General features: G+C 38.2%; 1 long non-coding RNA gene, 1 other non-coding gene and 1 pseudogene across 5 annotated transcripts in view; 1 reads left to right on the plus strand and 2 right to left on the minus strand.

Annotated features, from left to right (window-relative positions):
• Nucleotides 1-24,105, minus strand: part of LOC138164102 (uncharacterized) — a 218,656-nt gene that overhangs the window by 174,319 nt on the left and 20,232 nt on the right. The window lies entirely within an intron of this gene.
• On the minus strand, nucleotides 6,273-6,375 carry LOC138164510 (U6 spliceosomal RNA). The gene has a single exon (XR_011169092.1). It is a non-coding gene; the product is annotated as a U6 spliceosomal RNA (small nuclear RNA).
• Nucleotides 18,991-19,415, plus strand: LOC138164100 (small ribosomal subunit protein eS25 pseudogene; annotated as a pseudogene).

The raw sequence follows: 24,105 nt of genomic DNA on the forward strand, positions 1-24,105 counted from the left end.
AGACAGACAGACAGACAGACAGACAGACAGACAGACAGACAGACAGATAGATAGATAGATAGATAGATAGATAGATAGATGTGTGTCATAAGTCCATGAGAAATGCATTGCAATTGGATTTATTACAAGAGAAATGAACATGCATGTGGAACTCCTATATAGGTGCAAAGAGTTTACAATACAAAAACAGAAGCTTGCGTATTTATGAAATTGCAACAAAGAGGGAGGAGTAAACAACAATCCCCTCCCAAATGGGAGTGACATAGGATGAGGAAGGGAGCAGTAAGGGTAGGGAAAGGAATAATCTGTTCCTAAAGGGGAGGAGAAAGACAACAAGGGGAGGGGGAACACAAATAAGTAAGACGGCAAAAGCATCATTCTTTTCCCTTGGGAACTGTTAGACTATGAAGATAGAATGGTTGCTTATCTACAAGGATCCCAACTACACAGATAGTTTCTCAGTCTGGTGCAGACTGACTGGCACCAATCTTGACTCCCAAGGACACACAGGGTATCTAGCTTGGGATGCAAAAAACAAATTATGTCAGCTGAGTTATTATGACAAGGCTTTGTCCTTGACAGGTTCAGAGCCTCCTGCATACTCCAGATCCAGTGTGTCTGGAAAATATGGCAACTTATGAAGGCAAGTTCAGGAGAGTAATTTAACAGCATGGACCAATATAATTGCATCTACCACAAAGCATTTACTGACAGGTGAGAGATTTTGCCAACTGTGTTCATGACTTAGAATTGTCCATCCTTAAAACTGTGATCTTTCTTCTTCCTTTTCCTTCCTCTCCATCTCATCCTAATAACTAAAACCAGTACCAAGCAAGATGAAAATGCCTTCAGAATATCACACAAAAGCACCATGACTAAAGGAATTATGATACCCCAGAATTTAAGTCTATGCAAGGGATAATTCTTATGTCTCAGGGCTTTCTCATTGCACCCAGAGCCCTGATGGAAGTGCTGGGAAACAATGCAAACAGAATTAATGGTCCTAGCTTTAAGGAGTGAGACAAGAGAGGTGACTGAGTTGCTAGGAATAATTCTAGGGTCTAAAACCAGGTGAAACCCAGGACTTTGCTCATAGGTGAGAAGCAAATGAAATAACATATGGAAAATATTTTGTAAACCTTAAAGCACTGTATAAATAAAGCATTATTACAAGAGACACCCAAAGGAGAATCACAAATTCTCCCTGTTCTCCAAAGGAGAACTACAAGTCACACCCAAGAGAACATACCAATAATACTGATTGTGTCTAATGGTAGGCAGATGTACTCTAATATACTCTAATATTTCAGTGGATCTTTGACCTCACTTATATGAATGGTTCTGTCAACAAACGCAGATTGCAACTAGTCCATGCCGTCTCCTCTGCTGAATTCCTTGTCTGTGTCCACCTTTAAACTCTCCAGAGGATCATCCTGTGTGGCCAGACTTTTAACATTATGTAGGTTTCATTGCTGTATTTGGTCTGTTCAGAGGGAGTAACATGAGATGGCAGAGCAGGTATTGTACTGCTTCTGTAGCAAGAAGACCCGTATTTAATGTCTAGCTCTGCCAATTACTATATAACCTTGGGCCATGTATTTCACCTCTCATCTTCAATTTCCTTATCTCTGAAATAAGGAGGTTAGAAAAGATGAGCTTCAAGGTCTTAAAACACTCCAAACCTGTAGTGAACCAGTCTCCTTTTCTCAACATACATTTCCTGTATGATATATTTTGTGTGATTTTTATATGCAAATTATCACTGACATCTATTTATGCCTACCATTTATCGCTCCAACACCCATTTCCCTCTTGAGATTATGGTGTTCCATGATTTGTGCCATATAGCATTACTGGGGGAAAATCCATTGTTCAAACGATAGGGTTTTGTGTTGGGAAACACAGTGATGCACCATATGCAGATTCTGGAACTACTCTCTCAAATATGATCTTATACTGACAAGTCAGATCCCCAGAGTTCAAGTGCCACATGCTCTCAGGGCTCTAGAGTTAGCCCTGAGGCATTTAGGGTATCTCTCTCTTACTATAGCTCACGAACCCCCACTAGTGTGTTTCCCCCATGATTATCAGTCAATATCAGTCAGAGTTAATTAGATTTAAAGGGATATTTACCAAGGTGATACAATAAGAATAGTTGATAATAAAAATATTCTCCTAAAAATCTTTAACATACTGTCCTACAGTGCATACAGAATCCAAGGGATCATATGGAAAAAGGGATTACTCACATGACCTAGAAGCTCTTATACCTCAAGATGATTTCCTTAGGTATGATATTTTTCTCCTGGGATCCTTAAAGAATCTTGAATCTGCCTTTCCTTATTGTGTCCAATCAATCCTCAGCTTACAAAGCATACACTGCACCAGCATAATGCCAATAAAAAGTACATACCCTCTTATTCTTCCAAATTCACAAGGTCTTCCTCTGGTCAAGGTGAGGGATGAGCTGGAGGTGGGGGGTTGGGGAGAGTAGAGAAAATTGTCGCTGAGGGCAAGGCCAAGGCATTTGCCTCTCCATATCACCCTATACACTTACACATACATACACACACACACACACACACACACACTGCTTTGCCTGGAAGGTCCTATAATCTATGATACAAAGCGTCTTCTCAGTTTCATACAAGCACCACAGGGTATGACTAAGTCCATCAACAATTCAAACTGACTTCCTATCACACCTGTTGAAAGGTCTTGATTAAATAGAGATGTACAGGTCTTATTCATACCTACCAGAGAGTCAAAATGCATTTGCACTTGATAAAGGTATCAAGGAGTAGCATCTTGCCATTTATTCTAAATGGAATGTGGATAATTTGATTGTTTGACTCAGATGACCTCAACCCTTACACTGAGACTGTTCAAATCATTGCAAAATGTCCTGAATATAATCTATCCTCTTTTGTTCCTTTTCAATTCTTGGACCAACTCACTGTTCACCTGTTGCTTCTGTCAAGATAAAAATATTCATGGACTGACTCAATTCATTTATCCATCCAGCTTCATGTCATAGTCTGGAAAAAGAACATTCCTTATCTATTTGGTTTTTCCTGTATGTATTGTTATACAAATTTATTATGTTCTGGGACTTGATTCAAGCAACATATTATTATATGGAAATGGAAACCTGTGAAAGACTTCACCATTTACAAGGAATCCCCCTTCTATTTGAATTTTACAAAGGATAGCCTTCATAAAAGGAGCATATGTCTTAGTAAGCACTCACCCTCCTACTCTATGCCTACCTTGACAATGGATGCTTGAACACAATTAGCTCTGTGCTTGATTCTATCAAATACCTAGCAGAAGTCGAAGGAGTAGAGAAATTCTATAGAGAACTCTAGGCAGCTAAGTGGTACAGTGAATAAAATGCCAGGCTTGAAGGCAGGAAGACTCATCTTCCTCAGTTCAAATCTAGACTCACACACTTACTAGCTGTGTGACCCTGGGCAAGTCACTTGTTTGACTCACTTGTTTGCCTATATGCCTTAGTTTCTTCATCTGTAAAATGAGCTGGAGAAGGAAATGGCAAACTAGCCCAGTATCTTTGACAAGAAAATCCCAAATGGGGGCACAAGGAGTAGGGCATGACTGAAATGACTGAACAGCAACAACATGGAGAACTCCACAAGATCATCTAAACAAAATATATGTGTGTGTGTGTTGATGCTTGCTAACTTCAATGCAAAGATGGATAGAGCAAAATTTATTGGAAAAGAACAAGAAAAAAGAATTGTAGACATACTTAGAAGTATATTGTAAATATGTTCATACAAAAGAAGTAAAAAATGTTAGCTATGGCAAGCAGTGAATAACATTAAGGAAAGGAAAAGAGAAGAGAAGTAAAAGGAGAAGGGAGAAAGGAGAGGAAGCGAGGGAAGGTCAGGGAGAGGAAGGAGGGGAGAATGAAAAGAGAAGAAATTAACTGTTATCTTAACAGAGATCAAATTGGCTTTGAACCCAGAAAAATATGGATTCACATCCCACTTCCAACACACTGGCTGTGTGACCATGGCTAAGTCATTTAACTTCTCAATGCTCATCTAGGCAACTCTCTAAGATTAGGGTTCTTAATTTGGAGTCTATCAAATTGCAGGGGGGTGGAGGTTCAGTATTTTGACAACTGTATTTTAAAATGATTGGCTTTGTTGTAATCCTATGTATTTTACTTTATATATTTAAAAGCACTGTTTTGAGAAAGTGTCCATAGGTTTCATCAGGATGCCAAAGGGCTCCATGATGCAAAAAAAAAGGTTAAGAGCCCCTGCTCTAAGACTAAAATTTGCAGAATAGTGCCAACTTGCATTGGTAGAGGGAATTTCCTCACCAGCAAATACCCTATGCCAATGAAATAACAGGTCCATTCTCTATATCTTAGTTGTTGTTCAGTCATCTCAGTTATGTGCAACTTCTTGTGAGCCCATTTGTATTATTCTTGGCAAAGATACTATAGAGTAGTTTGCCATTTCCTTCTCCAGCTCATTTTATAGATAAGGAAACTGAGACAGAGTTAAGTGATTTGCCCAGGGTCACACAGGTAGTAACTGTCTGAGGCTATATTTGAACTCAGGTCTTCCTAACTCCAGACCCAGCATTCTATCAGCTACACCACCTGACTGCTGATGTAGAGGATGTGAAAAGAGCTAGACAGTTTGAAAGAAGTTGGAACTTAATCAATAAGAAGTCAGTCATCTGGCATTTATTAAGCACCACTATGTGGGTGGAGTTGGGGAACCACCTGACTTGAATAGGTAATTTCCTCCTCCATCCCACCACTGAGGAATAGAAGATTAAGAAGAACATTACACTGGTTTTGAAAAACTTTTTTTTTGTCAAGTGATCACAAAACCTGACTGTAGTTTTAAAAACAAACTATCTGACTTGGTTTCCAAGACCCAACCTGGGACTGTTCCCATCAGTTCTTAACCAGATCAAAAAAGAAGCCTATTTTTGCTTGAGAGAAAGGAGGAAAAATGAACCTGCCATTATAAGTCAGTCTACTTTGATATTTTAGTGCCTGCTGCTATCACAGTCATTTCAAGAATCTGACAGGAAGGAGTCTTATTTTTTTTAATTTAAAATGTCATCCAGTGACCAAAGAGGTTCCTCTTTATTATACCTATAAATCATTCATACCCTCTTCATGACAAAGGGAAAATATACATTTTTTTCTAATTTTTATTTTATTATGCTAAGAAACCCTTCCTTCCTCACAAAGTAGGAAATGAGAATAATATTTTATGTTAATAAGAATAAAATGTTCCAAATGTACATGCTATATAGAGTTCCTATAAAATGATTCAGTGCAAACATTTTTTAACCAACAAAGGAAATGAAACACAAAAAGCCACATTAAAATAACATTGACGATTTCTGCTTTAACTAGGAACCCGGGAGGGGAGGATTACAGTGGGTGGAATGGGCCTACAGCAAGTAATGTAGTCAGTGGTGCTAATATCATCAAGGGACTGACTAAGTGACTTCCTCCAGGATTCATCCAACTTCCCCGTTCTTTCTTTCAGCCAATAGTCCCAGGAAGGCATTTTTTAGGGTGTAAATTATCCTCTGTAGCTTCATATAAATGCCATCTGGACTAGGCACCACTACTCCTAGGAGTCTACACTCTGTGAAAGAACTACAGCCTTTGACCTTTCAGGGCTCCCAGGTCTGCCCAATGGCCTTGGGTAGGGATTGCAGCAGCAACAGAGAATTACCTGTCTCAGAAAATCCCTCTAACCATGAACACAAAAGTTCTATAGCAATAAGAGATAGATATTGATAGAAAGAGCACTGCATTTGGAGTCAGAAGACCCAGATTCCATCCAAACTCTACCATTTATACCATCCAAACTCTACCATTTATACCATATGTGTAACCTTGGGCAAGTTAATTAACTTTTGGGGACCACAGTTTTCTCATCTATAAAATGAGAGTACGGTCTACATAGTCTCTAAGGTGCTTTTTAGTTCCAAGTTCCTAGGACTGTACAGCTCCAAAGCACTTTGCACAAAATATTTCATTTGATGCTTACAGCCACCCTGTGAGGTAATTACCATTCTCCATTTTTACAGTTGGAATGCAGTGGGACAGCTGAGGCACCTAAGTGGCATAGTACAGGGCTGTCAAACTCAAACAGAAACTGATCCCTGAAAGCTGCATATTGCCTTGAAAAGCCACAATTATCTATGTTGTATTATATTTTTATTTATTTTGTTAATATTTACCAATTATACTTCTCTAAATTTTTTAACATTTTGATCACTTCGTAAATTTGTCATCCTAGCACAGGGCCCATGTTAATTTTGTGTGTCTTCTTCCAACTTTAGTACATGTGCTGCCAAAACAAACACTCCCATTTACATTTTAATCTGGTTCACTGCGGCTGAGCTTAACACCTCTAGGTTGGGAATAGAGAGACAGACTGGGAGTTAGGAAGGCCTGAGTGGAAATCCTGCCTCAGATATACCTACTTGTCTGATAGCCCTGGGCAAATCACTTAACATCTTTGAGCGAGCATCTATTTCCTCACCTGTAAAATGGGAATAATAATAGTACCTACCTCAGAGGATTGTTGTAAGGATTAGATAAGACAGTATGTATAAAGACCTTTGCAAACCTTAAAGTGTCATGCAGATGTTAGTTTGGGGGGTTTTTTTGGAGGAGGGAGGCAAGGTAATGGGGTTAAGTGACTTGCCCAAGGTCACACAGCTATAATAATAAATATTATTATTATTATTATTATTCCCTTACTATGTACCCAGCACTGGGACTACAAATAGACTCACATATTAATTAGAGGAGATAATACATATAGTGTTGAGATGAGAAAAATGAAGAGGGAGGATGGGGAAGGAGAAAGGAAGGAAGAGAAGGGAGGGAAGGGAAGGGGGGGGAGGAAAGGAAGGAAGAAAAGAAGAAAAGAAGGAAGGAAAGAAGGAAGGAAGGAAGGAAGGAAGGAAGGAAGGAAGGAAGGAAGGAAGGAAAGTTATATGTATACTAGGAAAGAAAATATTTTCAAACCTTATCAATCATTTATACCTTCATGTGATGAATTTATCAGAATATTCACTAACAGCAAGCTTTCATAAAGGAATAGGGAGGAAGCATTAGCACTGCTGCCAAGAGATTTGAGTATAGAGGGGAGAGAACAGAAGAAGTACCTCTGAAGGAGAAAAAGGGAAAGACGGTTGAATATGCCAAAGACAAATTAAACCTCCTTCACATTTTTTCCCTCCCCACAGATAGGCACCTCTAGTGCTCAGTAAGCTCCAGAGTCCATGAACTATTTTTTCCAGCCATTGAAAAGGGCTTCCTGGACTTACTGCCAGAGTTATAGACCTTGACAATTGTAGACCACTACACAATTTCCAAAGCCCCAGTGATTCTATTAGATAGACAGGGCATGGGGTTTATTATCATCCACAATTTTACATTTGAAGAAATTGAGGCTTGATGAGGTTAAAGTGACTGGACTAAAGTGACACTAAAAGTGATCACAAGGCAATAGTAGAACTCAGATCCAGTGATTTATTCTACTGGGGCAGGGAAGAGTGGGGTTAATAATCTTAAAGGATAAGGAATTCAGGCTTTCTACTAAAAAGGTTCTAAATGATGCTTCAGTGATGACAGTTGTTATTTTTCCTGCAGGACTAGAAAGAAACCATAGCAAAGCGTATGTTCAGTTCATAAAAATTAAAATTTACTAGACACAAGAACACTGAGCATTTGATTTTTTAGTGCCCAAGTAGATATGGCCATAGTAACTGAACAACATAAATAATGAGAAGTACATCAACTGTTTCCATATCCCCAAGGGTTTTTCTTTATTACCTAGTATATGTTATATGGAGAGAGGATGGTTAATTTGAAATATGAGTTTCTTTGCAATATTCCCTTCCATTCTAAATTTGATGTACCTACTGGCTTGAGAGAGGCCCTGTGACACTGAAAGACCATAAGCTTTTAAAGCCACACATATCATCTACTAGTTAAAGGAAAGTCATAATACATACATACATGTCTATGTTCATACACAATATACATGCATACATACATTTATTGTACATATTGTGTATATTATCAATGTATACTTATATACATACACATATGCATTATTTGTATATGTATATAAATGTACATTTATATAGACTATATATAATATAATGATAAATATATTTTTCATTGTTTAATGTATTATATATTGCATTATATAATGATACATATATTATGTGGGGGCAGGTAGGTGGCACAGTGAATAGAGCACTGGAGTCAGGAGGACCTGAGTTCAAATTTGACCTCAGACACTTGAGACATTTATTAGCTGTGTGACCTTGGGCAAGTCACTTAACCCCAATTGTCTTGCCTTTCCCCCTCAAAAGAAAAAAAAAGAATATCAATATGGAAAAAAATCTAGAGATCCAATCATTTTGGGGCAGGTAGGTGGCACAGTGAATACAGCACCAGCCCTGGAGTCAGGAGGACCTGAGTTCAAATTTGGCCTCAGACACTTGAGACTAGCTGTGTGACCTTGGGCAAGTCACTTAACCCCAGTTGCCCTGCCTTCCCCCCTCCAAAAAAAAAAGCAAAATATCTCTATATATATTTATATAGAGAGATATGTGTGTATATAATGTATTATATGTACCTGTATATATATGTATTCAGACATGTGTATATATACATGTAGTGCATGTTATAAAATATATACTATATCCATGTACATTTGCATGTATAGATATACACATAAATGTATGTGTATAATAATGGTTTGATCCGTTTTCATGGGTAGAAAGAATGAGGATAATGAGTTCAGTTTTAGACATGTTGACTTGGAGATGGTTCATTTGATTTAAAGCTAGGAGGGACCTTGTTGTTGTTCAGACATTCAGTCATATCCTACTCTGTGAGACCACCATGGACCACAGCACACCAGCCCCTTCTACCTTCCACTATCTCTCCAAGTCCATCCATGTTCATGTTCATTGTTTCCATGACATCATCCTCTACCATCCCCATTTCTTTTTGCCTTCAATCTTTTCTAACATTGGGGTTTTTTTCAATGAGTCCTGGTCTTCTCTTTATCTGGTCAAAGTATTTAAGCTTCTGTTTCAGTATGTGACCTTCCAGTAAATAGCTTGAATTAATTTCTTTAAGTATTGACTGATTTGATCTCCTTGCTGTCTGAGGGATTCTTAAAAGTCTTCTCCAGGAGCAACTAGGTGGCACAGTGAATAGATCTCCAGCCCTAGAGTCAGGAGGATCTGAGTTCAAATCTGGCCTCAGACACTTGACACACTTATTCATTGTGTGACCTTGGGCAAGTCACTTAACCCCAATTGCCTTGCCTTCTTCCCCTCCAAAAAAAAAGTCTTCTCCAGTACTACAATTTGAAAGCATCAATTCTATGGCATTGGCTTTCTTTATAGTCTAACTCTAACAGCCATACATTGCTAATGGAAAAACCTTAGCTTTGATTATATGAACCTTTGTCAGAAAGGTAGTGTTTCTGCTTTTTAGTATGCTGCCCAGATTCGCCACAGCTTTCCTTCCAAGGAGGAAGCATCTTCTAATTTCATGGCTGTAGTCACCGTCTACAGTAATCTTTGAGCCCAAGAATATAAAACCTGACACTGTTTCCTTTCTTCTCCTTCTATTTGTCAGGAAGTGATGGGACCAGTTGCCAAGATCATAGTTTGTTGTTTGTTTTTGTGTTAAGCTTCAAGTCAGCTTTCACACTCTCCTCTTTTCACCCTGATCAAGAGATTTATTAATTCCTCTTCACTTTCTGCCATCAGAGTGGTGTCCTCACACAGCTGAGACTGTTGATATTTCTCCTGGAAACCTTAATTATAGCTTTTGATTCATCTAGTCTGGCATTTCATATTATGCACTCTGCATAGAAATTTAATAAATAAGGTGACAAGGTACAGTCTTATCATACTCCCTTTTTGAATCTTAAACCAGTTGTTCCTTGTTCAGTTTAATTGTTATTTCCTGACCCACATACAGGTTCCCCAAGAGACAAGTAAGATGATCTGGTACTCCCATATCTTTGAGGATTTGTCACATTCTGTACTGATCTGCACAGGCAAAGGTTTTTGAGCAATCAATGGAGCAGAAGTAAATGTTTTTCTGGAACTCCCTTGATTTCTCCATAATCCATCAAATTATCTTGGTCCTCTATGCATGTATTTATGGTATATTGTGGGGGTGGGGGGTTTCATCCTACTTAACAAGCATTTACTAAGTGCTTACTATATGTAAGGCACTAAGGAAACAAAGAAAGTCAAAAATAAGGTTCTTCCGCCAAGAAGCTCACATTCCAAAGAATTGGGGGAGACCTCATGCAAATACTTATGTACATACAAGATTTATGTACCATGTGAATGGAAGGTAATTTCAGCAGGGAAGGCACTAGCAGTTGTGGAAGGACTGGATAAGGTCCCTTGAAAGAGATGTGGTTTTAGCTGAGATTTTAAGGAAGCCAGGAAGCTACAGGAAGGAAGGATAGAATTCCATAATTGAGAGACAGCAAGTGCAAATACATGGAATTTAGAGAAGGTGTTTCCTGTGCAAGAAATAGCAAGAAGGCTGGTGTTGTTGTTATTATAGCGTATGTTGAGGGAGTGAAGTATTAAAAGACTGGAGAGGTAGATGGTTCTGTGTGTGAGTGGTTTTAAAAGTCAAATGGAGAATTTTATATTTGATCCTGGAGGTAATAAGAAATCATAGATGTTACTGAATTAAGAGTGGCATGATTGGACCAGTTCTTTATAAAGAACTGAGCAGAACATGGGTTAGAGTGGAGAGAGCCTTGAGAGAGACCAACCAGAATGCTATTTTCTAAGCTTTCTATCTGAACCCCACCAAAAAGATGAGATAATAATAATAACAAAAATAGCCCAATATAGGGGTAGCTTAGGTGGCCCTGGTGGATAGAGCATAGGACTTAGAAACAGGAAGACTCATCTTCCTGAGTTCAAAACTAACTTCAGTTACAAACTAGCTGTGGGACCCTAGACAAGTCACTTAACCCTATTTGCCTCAGTTTCCTTATCTGTAAAAAAGAGCTAGAGAAGTAAATAGCAAACCACTCCAGTATCTTTGCCAAGAAAACTCCAAATGGGGCCATGGAGAGTTGGACACAACTGCATTGACTAAATAACAAGAGCAAACTGAACATAATACACAGCAACCGTATGATGTGATACAATAATCATCCCCATTTTACAGAAGAGAAAACTGAGGCTGAGAAAAGTTAAGTGATTTACCCAACATATGCATCTAGTGTATGTCTAAGGTGGGCTCAAACCCAGGTTTGCAAACACCAAAGCTCTGCACTCTATCCACTACACAACATTGTTTTTCAAAATCAGAGGGCATTCTCCAGGCCATCAGATAAATGTCTAGTCTCCATGTGAGGTAGACAGCAACACGACAGTGAGTCCTAAACTATTCCTTCATGAATGCCATGTGAGTAAGAAGGAATGGACAAATAAGAGAAGCCTAAGGGCAGAAACCAGAACTGAAAACGTCTTCTATATGTGGAATGAGTGTGAGCTCAGGGACTGTGAGAATAGCGGTGCCTTGCTGGTAACACACAAGTTTGGAAGAGTGGGGGCTGGGATGCGGGGATGCAAATGGCGAGTTCTGTTCTGGATATACTGAGTCTTGGGATGTCTATGGGACATTCAATTCAAGGTGAACAGGCAGTTTGGGATGTGGGATTAGAGTTAGAAGAGAGGCCAGGGCTGGACAAATAGATCTGAGGATTACTGGCATGAAGATGATGATTGAAGTCATATGGGTTAATGAGCTCACCAAGTAAGACAGTATAGAGGGAAAAGGGAAGAGGACCAAAGACAGAATTCTGTGGGAATGACCTGGATGAAGAACTAGCAAATAAGGGGCAGGTAGGAGGCACCGTGAATAGAGCACCAGTCCTAGAGTCAAGAGGACCTAAGTTCAAATCCAGCCTCAGAAACTTAACACTTACTAGCCATGTGACCTTGGGCAAGTCACTTAATCCCAATTGCCCTGCCTTTCCTCCTCCAAAAAGCAAACAAACAAATAAACTAACAAAGGAAACTGAGAAGAACCCGTCAGATAAAATAGGAAGAGAAACATGTTGTGGAAAAACTGGAAAGGACAGAATATCCATGAGGCAAGACAGCAGAGTCAAAGGCTGCCAACGGGTTAAGAAGGATTAGGATTGAGAAAAAGCATTAGATTTGTCTATGAAGAGATCATTGGTTACTTTGGAGAAAGAAATATCATTTGAATGATGGTGTCAGAAGCCAGGCTGCAGAGAGTTTAGAAGTAAGTGAGAAGAGAGAAAGTGAGTGTACCTAATATAGACAGATTTCTCAAAAAGTTTAGTCACTTAAGGGGCAGGGGAAAAATAAAGAGTGATACCTAGCAGGGATGGTCAGATCAAGGAATTTCTTAAAGATGGAGGAAACATGGATATGTTCAGAAGCAGCACAAAAACAGCCAATAGACAGGGAGAGATTGAAGATTAGTGAAAAAGTCAGCATAATAAGGGGCAACTAGATGACTGTGGATAGAGCACTGAGCCTGGAATCAGGAAGACTCATCTTCGTGAGTTCAAATCCAGCCTCAGATATTTAATAGCTCTATGACCCTGAGCAAGTCATTTAACCCAATTTGCCTGAGTTTCTCATATGTAAAATGAGCTGGAGAAGGAAATGGCAAACCACTCCAGCATCCTTACCAAGAAAATCCCAAACAGGATCACAAAGTGTTAGATGTGACTAGAAAAATGATTCAACAACAACAAGAAGGGATAATAGAGGGGGCAATATACTAAAGGAGATGGAATGGAATGGAATGGAATCAAGGCTTCATGTAGAGTGAGTTATCTGAATAAGGAAAAAGGGCCATCTCTTCAGGTAAAACATGGATAGAGGAGGAGATGGGGAGGAGAAGACATCTGAATGATGTAAGATGAAGAAGAAGGTAAAAGATGGAGTTCCTGGTAAATGCCTTCATTTTTTTTATAAAGTATGAAGCAAATTACAAAATTGAGAAGTTAAGGAGAGAGATACCATGGAAGACTTGAGGAGGCATCGAAAGTTTTGGAATAGACACTGTAATGAGTAAGTTAATGAATCAAATAGGAAAGTAGTAAAGATTATTTTGAAAGGTTATTATGAACCTTCAAGGCCCCTAATATGAGGGCAGAAATTGGGATAGAGAGAGAAACTGTGGGCCAGTCACTGAACTCATTGACGAAGGAAGGAGAATGATCTGGGGGTTGGCAGATAACCACCAGAATTATATTTGGGTGCTGTGTTTATCCTTCTTTTTCAAAGAGGACATTTCATCAGAGAAATGATGACATGACTTGCAGTTGACTTTGATTTAAGGAAGGGAGGGCTGTGTAAGGTCACCAGCCTCACTTTCTCCTCCAGAGCCATCTGGGCCCAGTGACCTGATATTCATCAGGATTACTGGAGATGACCTGAGATGCAATGGGAAACCCTGGCCCTTTTAAGCTAAGGCCTTTTCAAGTACTCACTTAGAGTGAGGTAATGCCCATTCAGTTATTTGGGTGTTATATTTGGATTGAATGAACTCAAAGGAAAAAGAGTTTCTTAGTGAAAGAAGTAAAGGGAGATTCTGGAAGTAGCAATGGAGCACAAGGAATATTCTGGCTCATCAGATGAGTAGGTGGAGAAGGGTAGAAGTGAAAGGGCTCAGTAGGAGTGAAAGTGTAATTGGTCTTGTAAAGAATGGCCAGGGATGCCATGTCATTCAGAAGGTAGCTATATCTCAGTGAGGGCCAGAAGACAGAAAGAGTAGGACAGGAAAGTTTACGATGATTTAAGATGAGGGTGAGTGCATTAACTAAGGAGTCAGCATGCCAAAAAAAGACAGTGGAATTGATGGGTAGATATGGCAAGAGACATAGGTATGATGTGAGATGTGGAGGGAGGGGGAATGGGAGAAACAGAAAGCAGGAGGGGGGGGGGTTTTTTTATTCAAGTAATTTTTAGGAAGCTATCAAAATGTACTGAGCAAAATCAATAACTGTAAAAGGATGCTCTTCAAGACAGGGACACACTATAGTTACTATAGCCTCTTCTTACTGAGCATTTAGCTCAGTGTCTGACACATAGTAGGTACATAATAAACATTTCTTTCCTTCCCTCTGTCAGACTCATGCTCTGTCCTTCTAGCTTAATGATATCTGCCTGCTTCTGAGGTGAGATTATGTTTTAATTGATAGGAATGGAAACCATACTATATTCAATTGTGGTCTTAAAAATAAACTATAAATTCCTTGATGGCAGAGATTGTTTTACTTTTATATCTGGAGCCCCAGAGCTTCACATAGTACACAGTATACAGATCTGGAACATAACAGGTGCTTAAGAAATAATTGGGGCAGGTAGGTAGAATAGTGGATAGAGTAATGGACCTGGAATCAAGAAAATCTGAGTTCAAATCCTTTCTCAGACTCTTACTACCTGTTTGACCTTGGACAAATCACTTAACCCCTATTTGCCTCAGTTCTTCATCTATAAAATGTGCTCATGGTAGAGAAGGAAATGGCAAACCACAGTATCTTTTCTGGTAAGTCACAGGTCTCAGTGATTGCTGGGTTCTTTGTGTTTTATTTGCTTGTCTTCATGCTTAGTTTAACACCTTGACATCTACCTCTTACTTTCTGGGACCATATCCTAGGCTGGGGTGGGATGATTCAAGGATCAATTATCTTCCTCTCTTACCTGATACTAGCTATGTGATACATACTCATATACGGCTTTAAGGTTTTCAAAATCCATTTTTTAGGTAACTCTTTAAAATAAATACAATATTATCTCTGAACATGCTAAATACTTAATAAATATTCTTTCAACTTAATCTGTCATTTTTAATAGAACTACCAATCAATAAACATTTATTAAGTACCTACTATGTTCTAGTCATTATGCTAAGTGTTGGGGATACAAAAAAAAGAGACAAAAGACAGTCTCTGTCCTCAATGACCTCAAAATAAAATAGAGGGTACAGAAAACAATTAAATATATACAGACAGGCTATATACAGGGCAAATAGGAAATAATTAACAGAGGGAGAGCACTAGAATTAAGAGGGATTGGGGAAAACTTCCTGTAGTTGATAGGATTTTAACTGGGCCTTAAAGGAAGCCAGAGAAAGCAATAAGTAAAGATGAGGAGGGGGACTATTCTATGCATTGGGGACAGTCAGAGAAAATACCCAGAGGCAAAAGGTGAAGTGTCTTATTTGTGGACTGGCAAAAAAAAAAAGCCAATATTATTGGACTGATGAAGAAGATGGGATTTACTATGAACTAGGGGAAAGAAAATCTCGTATTTTTCTTGTTTTGACCTTTTAATCAAAACTAAAGTATCAAAAGAGTTGATCTGTAGTGGCAGGAAGGGAGCTAAGCAAACACTGTTGCCACTAGACCAAATGAGGGTACTAGCCTTTCTGCTGACCTGAATCTGACCATGGATATCAGTAGATATCCATGTAGATAAAATTTTATCAGTAGATAAAATCAAAGAGAGCCAAAGTTTCTGGTTCAGTATTTATATTGGCCCATTTTGGTGTATTTTTCCAACTCTTAGAAGGAAGAAGAACAAAATCACCAAGAAACACCAATTAGTGACACAAAAGTGTGGCTAGGACAAGGTAGTTAATGTTCTTGGGAAAGCCTTTCATGTGGGATTTTTTTTCCTATGTTAAAGCAAGCTGGTGGTAGTCAGTATGGGGAAGAAAAGACAAATGAACACAGATTCCTCATGATTAAGGGGAGCCTCTTGAGCATCTCATTAATGAGAAAAAGTGCCTCCAGCAATCAAGAGCTGTGAATTATCCCTTAGCCACGTGTCCTCTCTAGCTTGAGACCACTTTTCCCTGGACTCTGTATGCACTTTTAGGAGAATGTGTCACAGGCTTTTGTAGGAGCATCTTATACCAATTATTCCTATTTTTCCAACTTAGTATTCATTTCTAAAATCGACTTAAAGCTGGCTGACTAAATTGATTCTCAATTAATAATCTCGGGGGAAAATTATGCTGATGGGGACTTGAATCAATGACACCAGAAAGCCATTGTTTGCCCCTCAGGGGTATCCATATGACTTTGAAGGAGAGATGTAGCCATTCTAGTTCTGGGAATATGACTTGACGGTTGCTGAACAAATAGAAAAGGAAATGATTATCACAAAGAGTCAGCTTAGGTTATGGGTTAGGCCAGACTAACCTTACTTTTTTTGATAGGGTTACTAAGAAAGTTCCTCAAGGGATTGTTGCAAGATATTACTTACCTAGATTTTATCAAAGAATTTGACAAAGTATCTAATACTAATTCTTATTTAAAAAACTGAAGAAAAATACTGATAATAATACAATTAGATGGAGTGTCCAGGAAAAGGCAACTCAAGAAAGACCTTAAATCCATTTATGATCAATTGAAAGACCATGGGCAAAAGAAGACTTGGGCAGTGGGAGATAAGTCCATTTAAATATTTGAAAGATTATAGCAGGGAAGAGACTTGTTCTATTTGTCCCCAAAGGGCAGAACTAGAAGCAGGTGTAAAAGTTTCAAAGAGGAAAAAAATTTTCAAAAGCTTTCTATCAAATGGGGCTATTCCAAAATGGAATTGGTTACATCAGGTTACATCCTCCTCAGCGGAGACCTTTAAGCAGTTAGCAAATGACCACATATCAGATTTATAATAGGAGAGATTCCTTTTGGGCTATGAAATAGACAATAGCCACTGAATTCCTTTCCATCTCTAAAACTGTGGAACTGTGTTTCTGCTCCCATCTTCTAATATTCCAAATCCATTGTATAAATGTCAAACTATGTAGGTATAAGATAATGAATTACAATCAATAAATATGTCACAGCAGACACGCGATTTGGTTATTGTGTAGAATTCTCTGTCTGGCAATACCTTTCAATAATAGCAGATCATGATGATCTTTGACTTTTGAGATAAATTGTAGGGAGGTGCCTAGGGAACAAAGAAAGTAAGTGACTTACCTGTGTTCACATAACTGGTCATTGTTAGAGGGGAATTTGAACCCAAATCTTCCTGACTCCCAACCCAGAACTCTATCTAGCATGGAACAGTGCCTCTTTATAAATTCACACATACACATATATGATTTGAATTTATTTGAAAATAAACAAACACAGCATAAAATTCATATGAGTCATAAATATAGGCAATACTAACATGCACTTTTTTCCAAAAATGATATATTTCACTGAAGAGATACTTTAAATTTTCCATTTCATGCCAAGGTGAGTTTAATACCTCTGTAATCTACAACATATGGATCTTGTGACAGTATACAGTATTTGCATCCCAATAAAACAGCTCATTAATCAAATACTCCATTGTAACCTCAAATCATAAGAAACCACAAAATATGCTGGAGAAGTAAAGTTATTTGAGCTTGGAATGGATCCTTTTAAAACAATATTTGTTGGTTAATTTTAAACAGTAGTCAAAAGTACAAAAGATATTAGCCTATTAAGATACAGCTCGGGGTCAAAAGAGAGCCATCAAAGAGACAGATGTATAAAGCATTATTTTTTTCCCTTAATTTTGGTTACTAATTGGCTTTAGTTATTGTCTTTCAACAAGGCCAAAACAAGGGGTTTTTTTTTGTAGCAGACGATGTTTAGATATAATGCTAAATGATAATGTGATAAAAGAGCATCTAGTTGTTCTCATTTAGTGCATTTCATCAGAGTGAACAAAATCCCCTCCACAGAAATGAAAGAACTGTGAATATGATTGTTGGACCACTGCTGGTGACCTGTGAAACATTATGGAGAACAGCTGAGAGGCTGAAGAACTAGAGATGGGCAAAAATGTTGTCCCAGTTTTCAGAAAAGGGAAGAGAGTAGAGCTTTCAAATCACAGAAAAGTGAGCTTGCTTTTTAGTTCTTGCAAAGTTCTAAAATACATTATTTTTTAAACTCTGAATATAAACCCCAAATAAAATGGTTATTTCCATATTTAAAATATAAAAGAGAAAAAAGATTATACATGTGTAACAGCCCTCAAAAGATCCTGAAACCCCATTTATTCCCAGCTGGGAAAGCTAGAAACTAAACCAAGATCAAGAACAAAACTCCAAATGGTCTGAGAGAAAAACCCACCCTCCAGTACTGATCTCAAGTTAGCTTCCTCTCTTCCCAAGATAGAAAGAAATGTCAGTCTCAGGGTCTTTTCAAGGGTTGCTACACATGAAACCATGAATCCTTCAAGTACAGCTACCTTTTCTTTGTAAATATATGACAACCTCAACATGTAACTTTCAAAACTTACTTATGTGTGTTTCCTTCTGACTTTCCTTCTGTTCTTTTATGTGTATTGTGAAAAAAATGCTTTTATGTCTTTTTCTTTCTTTCCTTCTCTCTGGGTAACTTATTTCTTACCCTCCTCTCTATGCTACCCTTCCCCAAATTAAAAATAGAAAGAAACACAAAACTCATGTAACAAATATGCATAAGTCAAGAAAAATAAAATCCTATGTCCACAAATGTATCCCTCATCCTGCACCTTGAGTTCACACTTCTTTACAGATTCTTCGCAGTTCATATCTTCATCAATAATCCCCTGGAGTCATGGCTTGTCATTGCATTGATCAGAGTTCTTAAGCCTTTCAAAGATGCTTTTCTTTATGATGTTGTAGTCATTGTGCTAATTGTTTTCTGGTGGACTCTCATTTCAACCTGTATCAGTTCATATGAGTCTTCACAGGTTTCTTTGAAATTGTCCCTTTTTTCATTCCTTAATGCACAAGCATGTCCCATTACATGACATACCATAATTTTTCAACAGTTTCCCAATTGATGGACACCCCTTTAGTGTTAGGAATTATTTGTGGCTTTTTGTCTGACATCTTAGCTTGGAGGAGGCAGCAGCAGGAGTACCTGAAGCCTCACCATGTCTCCCAAGGACGATAAGAAGAAGATGCCAGCAAGTCAGCCAAGAAGGACAAAGATCCCAGGAACAAGTTTGAGGGAAAGACTAAGAAGAAGTGGTCCAAGGGAAAAGTTCGAGACAAGCTCAACAATCTGGTTCTATTTGACAAAGCAACAAATGACAAACTCTGCAAGGAGGTCCCCAACTATAAATTTATCACGCCTGCAGTAGTCTCAGAGAGACTGAAGATCCGGAGTTCTCTAGCCCGCGCAGCTCTCCAGGAACTGCTTAGTAAAGGTCTGATTAAGCTGGTTTCCAAAGAGCACAAGTGATATATACCAGGAACACCAAGGGTGGAGATGCTCCAGCAGCTGAAGATTCATGAAATTGTTCAACCTTTCTATGTAGATTTTTAAAAATAAACTTATTGGACTAAGAAAAAAAAAGGAATGATTTGTGAACCACTTCAGGAAACTAACCACCTCTAGCCATTATGGGTTCATAAAAGCTGCTCTTGCCAAACCAGCTGCATTTTCTTTTTTTTTAAAGATTGCTAGGTTAATTGATTAGAAGAATGCTACAGACAGCATTTACCTTGAGTTCAGCAAGGCATTGAACAAAACATCACATGATCTCTTGTTGGACAAGATGAAAAAGTATAAGCTGAATGACAAAGTACTCAGTGGATTTGGAAGTGATTGAATTATCAGACACAAAGAATAGTGATTAAAGGGTTGATGTCAACCAGGAGAGAAATTTCTCATGGAGTGCAACAGAATTTTGTCATTTTTATTGATGACTTATATAAAGATACAAATACCATACTTATCAAATAATGCTGATAGCTTGAAGCTTAGCGAAATAACTCATATTGACTGTCAGATTCAAGATCCAAAAGCATCTGGAAAGACTACAACAATAAGGCAAATCTAATAGTATGGAATTTAATTTTTAAAATGTAAAGTCTTATATTTGGGTCTAAAACATTTTTTGCATGAATATAAGATGGAGGAGGTTTGACTAAACAACAGTTTTGGTGAACAATACCTAGAGGAAGCAGAAAACAAGTATTCAATATGAGTCAATTGTATTACATGACCACCAAAAAAGCTAATGTAACCTAGGTTGCATTAGTAGAAACATAGTACCCACCATAAAGGAATTCATAATCTCATTGTAAATTCCCTTGGTAAAACCACATCTGGGTTATTCTTTTCCATTCCAGCTGGCCTATGTTGACAATCTGAATTAGCTTATCCATGGGATGACAAGGATAATTGCTCTTGCTGTTTGTTACTGTTCATGTTTTATTCCAAAGAGGACCAATAACATCAGGAGGGTGATATCTTTCCTTGCAAGTGAATTAGATTTAAGTGAGGCAGAGCTGTGCAGTCATCAGCCTCACTCTAACAGAGTTCAGCAGTAATGTCTATCTCAGGACTGCTGGTGATAGCCATGGATGCAGCCAAAGGATGACCTTTTTAAGCTAAAGTCTCTCCCAGGTCTCAGTTTTTCTGAGACAGTACCCATTCAGTAATTAAAGTCTAGGTAAGAATTGGGGCAAAAGATCAGCAACTATAAGAATAAAGGCTCAAAGCCAGCTGATACAAATATCATCACAAAACAGAATTGGGATTGTTTCACCTGAGAAGGGGCGAGAGCCCATGGAGGGATAGAAGAGTTATCTTCAAGTACCTGAAGAGCTGACACATGAAAGATATTAGATTTATCTTGCTTGACTCTGGAGGGCAGAATTAGAAGCAGTGGGTAGAAACTTCAGAGAGGCAGATTTCAGCTCAATAAAAGAAGGAAAACATTTTTTAATAATTGGAACTAGTTTGAACTAAAAACTTTTGGACTGCCTCCAAAAGCATTGTGTTCTCTGTCTCTAGCATCCATTAAAAACAGAAATTGGTTGGCCTCTTATGGAGGATAATGTAGAAGGAGGGCTTCTAATCAGGTAACAATAGTACACATGTACATAGCACATCATAAAACACCTTCTGTAATATAGCCACGTGATATAGCTTATACTAATACCATTCCCATTATACAGATGAAGAAAATGAGACTTGAGAGATTAAATCATTTATCTATGGCCATAAGCCAGTAAATGGTAAAGCTGGGGCTAAAACATATGTCTCCAAACTGAAAAATCCAGCATTTTTCCCCCACTATACTATGCTGCCTGCCTAGAATGAACTGGATACTACATTCTTTCTAAGGCCTTTCATAAACTTTAAGAGTCTAAGATATGTAGTTAAATTAGTAACTACTCAATTGTTGAAGGATTCATTAAAAGAAATGAATTAGAATTTTATACTCACATCAATTCACATCAACTCTCACAAAGCCTAATCAAGTGTTCAGTCTACCATAAGCCCCATTCAATTTCTAGCAACAGATCAATCAATCAAACACTTATTAAGTACCTACTACGAACCACTGGGGATATAAAGACAAAAATGAAACAGTCCCTGCCATAAGAAATTTGTATCCTATCAAAGAGAGACTGAGAAAACATGCTGACAGATATAGTTGGGGAGATCTGTATATCCAAACATTTTCATTTAAGTACACAAAGTAAGTATACAAAAGTATACAAAGTATACACATCTCTTTGTGTTTACACATTATATTTTCAAGCATTTATCTGAATTACTCCTCAGATCTGAGTTTGCCCAGCACTTAGTTACTCTCTAGTTTTAAAATATCATTAAATATTAGAAATTATGAATAACTGAAATAAAATTATTTAGTATATGTAAGTCGAGAGAATCTCCTATCAAAGTTTACAATTTTAAGTGACTCCTAGGACAATTTTTTTTTTGCATACTCCACCCTCTTCCATTAGGGAAACCAAGGGACCAACCAGGAGTATCTGGTCATACATTTCCTTCAGCAAAAGGCTAGAGTATGCATATAGAAGAGGCAAGGGAAAACTGTTACAATGGAGGGAAGAACAGGAAGGCAAAAAGGAATGGGTCAACCTTACTCTCATTGAATTTGACTTAGGGAGGAAATGACATACACACTAAATTGGGTATCTAGCCCTAGGGGGGAGGGTGATGGAAGGGAGGGCAGGTTAGGAGGGGAGGGTAATTAGAAGCACACACTTTCAAAAAGGGACTGGGTCAAAGTAGAGAATAGAACAAGTGGGAGGCAGGACAGGATAGAGGGAAATAGAGTCAATCTTTCACAATAGCTCCACTATGGAAATAATGTACAACCTATGCTGAATTTCTTATCTTCCTAGTAAGGGTGGGTGACAAGGGAGAAAGGGTAAGAATCTGGAATTCAAAGTTTTAAAATCAAATGTTTAAAAACATATTATTATTATTTTACTTGCAACTGGGAAATAAGATGTACAGGCACTGGGGTATGGAGATCCATCTTGCCCTACCAGAAAGTCAGAGAGGGATGGGGGAGGAAAGAGGAGAGAGCAGATTGGGGGAGGGAGTATACAGTGGGATCAGTGTTTTGGGTTGGTGGGTAGGGGAAAGACAGGGAGAAAATTTGTAACTCAAAATCTTGTGGAAACAAATGTTGTAAACTAAAAATAAACATAAAATTCAATTTTTTAAAAAAAAGGCTAGAGTATGATTTGTTGTAAGCAGCTAGAGCAGAGGTTCAAATCCATGAGAAGTGTCCCAATCAGAACACCAGACATGGCCTGAGATCAGAACCATTTCCATGCATGGTGTGCTCCAATCCAACCCTACAGAGCTACTTATGAGAAGGGAATAACAACATTCATGCAACCAAATATTAAGGTCATGGAAAAGAATATGTTTTGCTTATAGCACTATATATCTATCTAGTGCTTATAGTACTATATAAATATGCTCTACCTCAGGAAGGCAAGAAAAACATCAAAAATTTGAGAAATCTCTTCTGTACTTTGGTGTCATTGATACTTCATGTTTCTTAGCCATTCGTTGCATTGTTTATGTGTATAAACCAGCCCCAAGGGACCTCCACAAATTTAAAATCTGTATTTCCCCCCTTACCCCTCACTATCAGATATCTAACCCTCAGTACAATTGTTTTCCTGAATTTTTCATTTTGACAGATATTTGCAACTTCCCGAGTAAAGGCATCTTTAGGGTGAAGTCACAAGGGGTCCAAATCAGACAGGCATCTCTGCACATCTGTAACCCTTTCGCCAGATGTTAGTGTCAAGAAAGGTCAAGTTCTCTCTCAAGGGAAAATCCTTCTACTAGAATGCACAATAAACTGGCACTATTACTTCCAACATGCAAGCAAACAAACAGACTAGGATGTACCCAAAGGGAATTAAACTTTTCAGATAGCATATAAGAAATAACTTCAAATATATATACAGAATGTCATAGAAATAAGGAATTGTCACACTATTCTGCAGTTGTCCTCAAACTTTTTTCTAGCTCCCAGATGATGATTCAGTTTGCACAAGTACTTTTATTCCATAACCTCCTCCCAAGTGTATTGTCTTCTCCTTGTGGTGACTATATTATCCCTGTACTGTGGGCACCACAGCAGGTTCATAAAGGATCAAGACTCCCACTATTCCTAGTTCAAAGAAAGCATGCAACAAGTTATTTCAGCTCCCTAAGAGTCCACAACTCTTAATTTAGGGGCCATATTAGGAAGCATCTCCTCTGGAGTTTTCCCCAGCTATACATAGAAGATTATCAATCTCCTGTTGATAGCTGAGCCTCTTTTCAGCACCTGACTCCTTAGATAATGCCTTAGTGCCTCTATCTGTCACCACCCATTCTCTCTGTCCACAACATGTTGCAATCTAGCTTTTCCTGCCACCTCCAATCTAAGAATACCACTCTTTCCAAGGTCACAAATGTGGCCAACTTATTACCAAATCCAATAACCTGTTCTTTGTCTTCAATTTTCTAAACCTATCTGCAAGATTTGGCATTGTTGGCTGTGACTTCCTTCTTGGCACCTTCTTCATCCTTACATAACAGGAAATTTCATTTTCACTTCATCCTACATCTATCTCTCTGACCTATTCTTTTCATTCTTCTTCACTAACACTTTTTCCTCATCTTAACCTCCTAAACATGAGCTTTGACCAAGATTCCATCTATTATCCTCACCCCTATTGTCCCTATATTCCCTTGGTGATCCAATGATTTC

The sequence above is a fragment of the Petaurus breviceps genome, unplaced genomic scaffold (genome assembly GCF_028583685.1).
Source record: "Petaurus breviceps papuanus isolate PSGF00001 unplaced genomic scaffold, PetGlider_PUasm1.0 189, whole genome shotgun sequence".
In the NCBI taxonomy this organism is placed as follows: domain Eukaryota; kingdom Metazoa; phylum Chordata; class Mammalia; order Diprotodontia; family Petauridae; genus Petaurus; species Petaurus breviceps.